Below are 8,615 nucleotides of genomic sequence, written 5' to 3' on the forward strand. Positions count from 1 at the left end.
ATGCCATAGCATTTTTACCAAAAAAAATATTCAATATAGTTAGATGAATGTTTTTGATCAGGGCAGACTCGATGGGCCAAAGGGCATTTTTCTGTGCTGTAGACCTTTGATGGCTATGATATTCAGCTTGACCTTTCTTCCTTTCAATTCAAATTTAGAAAAGTTAGTGGCTTATTTAGTTTTATTGTAGTCATGCTCTCTAATTCCACTTTTGTTCATTGCACTAGTGACTCTGAGATGCTTTTGTTTTTCTACTCCAACCCCACTCTGCACCTTCCATAAATAAGTGACAAGATCCCTATTCTCCTCACCAAAATGTACTGCCTCATATTCATCTTCATTAAACTTCATTTACCAGTTATTTGCTCCATCTAAAATGTATTACAATACCCTCTTGTAGGTTATTTCAGCGGTCTCACTCAGTGTGTGGGGGAGTGTGTTTCCTAATTTCCAGGCACTTTGACTATTGGGAAGTTGAAGTGGGATGGGGAGTTTGTTGCATGCCATTTCCTGCCCTTGTCCCTGACCTCCCAGCTTCCTAGACCCACAGTACCCCACCTGTAATCTCCACATCCCCACACTCATCTTTGGTCTGGGGCCCACAACGACCCTAAGCTTCTGATGGGTGCAGTGCCAGCGATATGAACAGTTGTCAGCCTCTGATGGGGCCAATATTAGACATTAACGAAACATACTGTGGTCCTCAGTGCTCTCCCTGTAGCCCTGCTAAAGCCTACCAATTTCTCTGATGTTTTCTTGCATGATCCCTTTATACATTGACTTTCCCCCTCATCAACAAATTCAATTATCTCAATAAAAACCAAAAGAACTGCAGATGCTGTAAATCAGGAACAAAAACAAAGCTGCTGGAAAAGCTCAGCAGGTCTGGCAACATCTGTGAAGAAAAAAAACAACGTTAACAATTGGGTCCAATGACTCTTTCTCAGAAGTGTCCATTCTGAGGAAGGGTCACCGGATCCGAAACATTAACTGTTTTTTTTTCTTCACAGATGCTGCCAGACCTGCTGAGCTCATCCAGCAGCTTTGTTTTTGGCTCTATGTAAGCTAAGATATATGACATGACATAAGCTTTCCCCCAACAGAACAAGCCATGGGGCCATGCTTTACTGGCATCACCACAGCAGGAATAGGGATGCAGCACTTGGCACAGGAACAGAAAGAGGTATTCACATGAATTGGAAGTGGGGAGAGAGCTGTACTGAGAATGCATGGAGGCCCAAGCCAGAAGCATTCAGTGGCCTGTCCCTGGCTGGGAGGTAGGCCATCTCCAAGAGCATGTTGGGATTAAGGCCAGCACTGGGGGCCATCCTTTGTACTTTTGTTGCATTAGTTTCTTACGTTTGTAAAAAAGAATTGAAAATCTGAAGAATGTTCTCAGATGCACACTTCAGATCCACCATCTTTGAGGCTGGCTGCTGCTTTACATTGTTTACTAACGACATTGGCCATCCCTTCATACATGTGCACTCTTCTGTGTCAGTTATCAGTGTCAGTTACACAAGTCATAGCCATTTTCAAAAGGGATAGGTTAGCAAATGTTCGATTCCTTTCTAAGGGGCTCAGATTTAGACATTGACTGAAGGCACCTACAAAGTAGCCCCATGAAGGCAGCAGTAGAATTAATGTTTGTGGAGATTAGGCACAAACCTCTATTGCAATGTTACACTGGAATGCTTTGCATCCATTTTTGACCCTCAAGACAGGCATCACACAAGTCAATTTCTACCTCAATGTCTTTCTGGCAAAAGAAGTGATTTAGCTGGATGATCAAAGCTAAACAGGCAACTTTGAAAACAATGGAAAAACAATTGTGTAGTCGAGTGGCATTTCCTATTCTGAAAAAGCCTTTATATTCTGATGTTTAATTTGTAATATTTCACATGACATTTCATTGGATGGTCTAATTTACTATTAGCGTTAAATTACTATGGGAAGAAGCGGTAAAAAGTATTTCAGTTGTCAGATGGGTAACTGTGAATAGTTATTATTGTCATTGCCAAGACAGTCTTAGTATGCTCAGACAAGATGAGTCCCAGCAGCAGAATTTTCAGTGGACTTTTGCTGAATATTTTTAACCCCTAGTGCACCACAGATATATTCACTCATTCCATCGTACTGGGATTTAATCAGAGCATGAAAGCTAAGGCCTCAAAATGTACAGGGAGACAGGGAGGTATAAAGTGACTGAAGAACCTGAACGATTAACAAATTTAAAGGTACGGTTTATCATCAATTTTTGTTTCATTTTCAGCCAGGCCGGATTAGTCAAATTGCTGGCAGCTGAACCCTGAGTCATATTTCCAGCAATTGGTGGGGGGCGGTGGGGGGAATCAGTGAACAATCAAACCCAGGGTGGGAGAAGGCGGGTGGAAGGAAGAGAGCGTACAATCAGCGGGTGGTGGTAGGGCATCAATTGGAGTTGAAAGTGGGTGAGGTTAGCAAACAGGAAAAGAGAAGGGTGGGGACAGGATGGGCTGGTAGAAGGTGAAGATCAGGACTGGCAGAGACACTCCTGCTCCTTTTAGACCCGCCAGCCAATCATTCCCATCTGCGTTTCACATTGGAACCCACAAACCCTGAGAAACTCTTGCAACAATTGTTAACTTTAAAATAGAGCAATGGAAACCTGAACAAAATATATTATTTAAGTATTTAATTTCCCTGAAATGATCTAATATCCTCTGTTGTTAAAATTGCCACAGAATGAGGTGCATCATAACACACTAGGGGGTGCTTTCCCTGTGCATAAATTTTAAATCTCTTCTCCCAGCCACTTCACAAAACTGAGCGTGGATAAGGATTTGTATTAAAGCCCATGGGCCTTCGTAACTTTTACATTCAAACCTTGAATAGAACATGGCTTTTTAAAGGCTATTTCCATGCATTTTTTATTGGTTAACTTTTTTTTGCATAATTTACTTGTGCCTTTCATGGTTAACACAATATTAATAAAGTACAAATGAATGTTACCATAGGGTTTTTTTTGTTTCCACACTATGGGGAGTCCTCTGGAAAGCTAAACAACTGCCAACTGAGGAGACAGGAAGTCACCTGGTTCTGTTGGAAATGCGAAGAATAAAAGTAGCAAATTAAATGGAGATTGAAAGGCCGTTGATGTAAAGAACTGGATTTTCATCTTCAAGGCAGGTTCAGAAGCTTTCTTGTCTCATCCCAGCTGCCAAGGAAGAAAGTATGGAAAAAGGCTGAATTCTCATCGAAGGAGTTTGGGTATGGGCTGTAGTAAAGCCAGCTATGCCCAGAAAGTGTTAGGAGGCAGCCACAAGGAGGTCAAGTGGCAAAGCAGACTGATGTAAAGGGCCTTAGTGAGGTGGTGCATCATTCCAGGTCCTCCAGTGTTCATCTCTTACACACCCTCACTGCTACGCACTCCCTTTGCCCTACTACTCACTGTCCGTTGATCCAGCGATGCTACTGCTATGCCCATGCACCCTCCGTACAGAAGCAGTCAACCCCCTCATAATAACAGGATGTGTCTTACAACATTTTTTAAATAGTCATTAATTCACTTTCTTCAAAAGAAACTCCTTTCACGACAGGCCATTGAAAGTGTCAACCATTCAGACCTTTTCAAGTATCAATACCTGAAGTTGCTAGTGCTTGACTTGATGCAAATAAACATTGTGTGTTGAGACAGCGTCAATCAGAGAACTGCATGTCAATCCTGAAATGATTTCCCTGTGGTTCAGTCGTTAAATCAATTTATTGGATGGTTGATCACTCACTCAAGCCTCATTCTGCATTGTGACTAAGAGCCCAGACATTCATTGGCCTTTTGAAATGGCTGGGTTGCAAGGAAAACTTTGCTCGATGGAGAACACGAGTTCTCTAATCTATGCTGTCAAGTGTGCAATATAAGGGTGTTTCAAGTGTTTGAAAATTAGCCTTGAAAAATTAGCTAATGGTTGCAGATGTTTACTCTGCTTGTATTATAATTTAATTATAATTTGCAAAAAAATGAAACGCATTAAGTAATCTCGCAAAGGGATGATTTATTGTCACAGAATCGTCTCCCAGAGGCTGCCACTTACTGGTTTGAATTACACAGGCTGCAATTGAACGATGTATTTATGGTTAGCTGCACCTCAAAAGCACCAAGCAGCCAGGTGGACCAGAGGAAATCTAAGATCTGTGTATGGCATTTGCTTAAGCTCCCAGTAGATGTTGCCCTGTATTAAAACTTTAGATGCCAGAACAAGGAGAAATTTCAATACGGAAACACATAAGCACATAATTCCTTTGTGGCCGAGCTACTACAATATGGAGTGAGCAATAAAACTCTACATCCCACTGCACATATATCATTCTGAGATCAGTTGTTATTATGTAACTGCAACCAAGGACTTAATTTCCTACTAACAGAATAATAAGATTTAAAGCGAATGTAATCCATCAGACTGAGACCAGTACCTATCGGCCAGAGGATCCACAGCATAAATCTGCCTTTAGATTGAAAAAAATGAAAGTCAAATTGTTCGATCCTCTCAAGCAGTCTGAAAAGAGTGATATTTGAGGGAAGAGATGAGATATGAGAGAATAAATCAAAACTGGTACACATTACAAATCTTAACAAGTATTAACGACGACTGTCACAATAAGAACTGAACTCTGCTCTCAAATAAAATTTCTAGGGCTAGAGGTAGCTGAAAACTTGTTTTAATTATCTGTAAAGTCAAGTTTTGGTGACCTGAAAGTACCTCGAAATGGACAAACTTAGGATGCTGCTGATAAACAAATAGGTGCGCAGTAACTAAACGAGTTACATCACATATATTTGTAAGATAAAAGAGGTAGAAACTGCTGCTACACTGTTTTGACGACTCCACCAAGAAAATTGAAGTCTATTCAAAGCTCTTCGTTATCTCTTTTAGATTGATGACTGCACAATTAAACAGTATTATTTAAAACATATGGCTTTAGGTGGTTATGAGTGAGTAATGAGGTAGACGTATGGTGAGCTCAGATAAAGTAATAAACTGCAGAAGTTACTTGACAATAACTGATTTTTTTTCTGATTTATTTATACTAAACATGTGACAGTGCACTTTCAATCATTTCAGATTTTCTTTGCCTCATTTACATTTGGATGGGGTTTTGTCATTTTACGATTGAAGTAATTTGGGTGCTCTGCTGATTTGTGATCATCTGAGGGCAGTCTACATCCAAGGCCAGTTGATATATTGAAGCTAGTCATTGAAACAGTGCTGGATAGTAATCCAATACATCAGAATCACTGGACTTCATTAACGTAGCATGAAATTTAAATGAACCTGAGGCAGAGGCCAGTCATTCCATCATTAGAAGAACCTATGACAATATTTCCATGCACATTAATGGAAAAAGATTAGCATCTGATCTGTATGCTGCTGGTGAGTTCAGTCACATTATAGTATCCCGCTGTACAACTCCTCTGTGAGAACTGTGAGAGGAGGATGTGTGGTGGGAAGGCTTTTGAGAGCAAAGACAAGGGAGAGACACCTGTGGGAGTGAAGGGAGGGGAAAGCTACATGGAGCTATTGCTGGCTCACCATCCCAAAAAATTCAGCCTGTGATCCCACTCAGGTGTCCTGATACTCACTTTGGGAAACCCTGTTTTAAAGATGAACGAATGAACAAAAACCCTTATTTGGTAACACAACACTTGGGATTTAGAGCAAATCTGCAAATGTTGAAATAATGGCATTTGTAAATGAGAGCAGTTGCAGGTAATTCTGAAATAGGTCTAAGGAACTTGATCCACGCTGAGTGCCATCAAAGATCTTTATTTTTGATTTTCCTTTCACAAATACTTTCCAGACTATTGGCTGTCGCCCTGCACTTGTTACAAAAAGGTTTTTCTCATGGTCAATCATGCATCATGAGAGTTCGAATGAACAGTGAAAATAGTACAGTTTCACAAACTTGATTTACTCCCCACCCCACCCACCTCCCTATTTTCTGCATATAACCTGACGTTTTCCCAGGCACCATCAGTTCTGAGGAAGGGTCACCGGACCTGAAATGTTAACTCTGTTTTCTCCTCCATAGATGCTGCCAGACCTGCTTAGCTTTTCCAGCAACATTGTTTTCATTCCTGATTTACAGCATCCACAGTTCTTTTGGTTTTTGTTTAGTATTTAACTCACTGTCACAGCTCTTCCAGGCATGCCCACCTTGAAAAAGTTCTGCTCCTCTCTCCAACAGGATTTCCGTTCCAATCTCTCTTCTTGCTCACCGACATTAATTTCACTGTCACTCCCGGTGTTTGACCAGGTGTTTGCTAAAACTCGTTTCCACAGCCATATCACATTCCTCAGTGACTGCCTCCGCCTCAGACTCAGCCCGCATGGATTCCAACTGAAGTTTCAGCCCCCATGTTTTGAATCCTCTTAGGATCAAAGATATCTCTGTGATTTTCAATGTTCCACGGACAGCTGATCTCACCGCATCCTGAGATCCACGCTCAGTGCCATGCGGCACCACATGCACTCTCAACCTTCTACTCCAATAGCATCGCAACGTACTGGCTCAGGGCTGCACCACTCTGCAGTTCCACTTCATCCTCCTGCTCATTCATCGTGCTGACAGGAAACTTTTTCTTTCCCTTTTAGGCATCAAGGCCCACAAGATGCATCAATTCAAAAATACCCATGGCCCTCTGGAACCTAGCTCTTCTCCCATTCCGTCTGACTCTATCTCACCCCCAACCCAACCCCCACTTCCTGTCGGGTATTCACCATCCCTCCTAACCTTCCACTCTCCGATGCTGAATGCTCTGTACTCAGCAAAGGCCTCAGCTTTATCCCCCTGCGTCCCCACCTTGACGAATTTCAGGCACATGACACCGACTATTCTTCTGCCATTTTTGCCTCCGTGCTCATTTCTTTGAACAAGAGTCCTCTCCCCGTCCCACAGACCCCTTTGCCCAACTCCAACACTCTCCCTTCACCTAGAACCACCCCGCCCACCCCGGCCTTTTACCTGCACTCAATCTTTTCATTGAGAACTGCCGACGAGACATCAGTCGCCTCAATTTCACTGCCCCTCTCAACAAATCCAACCTAACTTTGTCTGAACTGACTGCACTCCATGCACTCAGATAAAAAAAGCATTTACTTCCTACCCCACTCACCTCACTATTTTCTGCATATAAACTGACGTTTTCCCAGCTGCCATCAGTTCTGAGGAAGGGTCACTGGACCCAAAACGTTAACTCTGTTTTCTCCTCCACAGATGCTGCCAGACCTGCTAAGCTTTTCCAGCAACTTTGTTTTCATTCCTGATTTACAGCATCCACAGTACTTCTGGTTTTTATTCACAAACTTGATCATGCTTTCACCCATGCACATGTACATTTAACAGCACAGTTAGTTGAGTCATGTGCAGGATTGGAAATCCTGGCTGATTTTGTTCCTCTCCTTCTCCTCAGGTCATTGAAATTGTGGGGATCAGTTAGCGCATTATTGATAGCACATTGAACTGAGTGCTGTGCAACTCCATACGGTGCAAATCACCCAGCGATCGCAAGAACTGCAGATGCTGGAGTCAGACAACACAGAATGGAGCTGACGGAACACAGCAGGCCAGACAGCATCAGAGGAATAGGAAAGTTGACGCTTTGGGACGGGATCCTTCTTCAGAAAACCCTCCTGAAGAAGGTCCAACCCGAAAGGTCAACATTCCTGTTCCTCTGATGTTGCTGGCCTGCTGTGTTCCTCCAGCTCCATACTGTGTTATCCATATGGTGCAATTCCACTTTACATCGCATACCTCAAGTGATTGCATGTTAGCTCACAAGAGTATAAATCCTACAAAATAAGGAGTATGTTAACTATGAGCAAATCCATAGTAGATTATAGTAATTTCAACAACGCATACTGCAAGAACTTCTCTGGTATCTAAGAAGTGCATGTCATACAATAGAGGATAACTGTATTTAAACAGAGTCCAAGTCCACACTCCTATTGGGAGCTTTATTTCAGGTAACAACACTCCATAAAATTGACACTTCAATAATTGCTAGATCTCAATTTTTATACAATAAATGTTCAGTCTTTGTACCCTTAATTAATACATCCATGATTTGTTCTTTTGTTTCATTATATCCCTGCCCTTGTTCTCTCACTGTTTCAGGCCTTATGGATGCTAACATTGTAAAATGGTGACATTAGGACAGACGGGACTGTACTTGTGTAGTGTGTTTTGGAATGTTTTGATTTGTGTTAGATGTAAATATCTTGGTTTGTTCCGTTTTATTGTTGGAAGCAAATATGCAGTACTGTGTGCTTGAGTTTCAGTGAAAGACCACATGGCTATGTAAAAATAAAACAAAATATGATCTCTGCAGCCAGATTTCAGTTTTGGATCTGACCTGTCCATTGGTAACATCAGCTGGGATTGTAATTCCAAGGGAACGTCCAGCTACAACTGAACAGTTTCGAATGGGAGATGCAGCAGCAGAAGGTCCATTAGGATACAGGGGAGGATGAGGACACCCAGGGTCTGCTGTCCTTGCTGTCACTTCTTCCATGAATTTATAACTGAGATGAGGAAGTATTTCTTCTTTCAGAGGGTTAAGAGTCTTTGGAACATCTTAC

The sequence above is a fragment of the Stegostoma tigrinum genome, chromosome 14, assembly GCF_030684315.1.
Source record: "Stegostoma tigrinum isolate sSteTig4 chromosome 14, sSteTig4.hap1, whole genome shotgun sequence".
Lineage (NCBI taxonomy): Eukaryota > Metazoa > Chordata > Chondrichthyes > Orectolobiformes > Stegostomatidae > Stegostoma > Stegostoma tigrinum.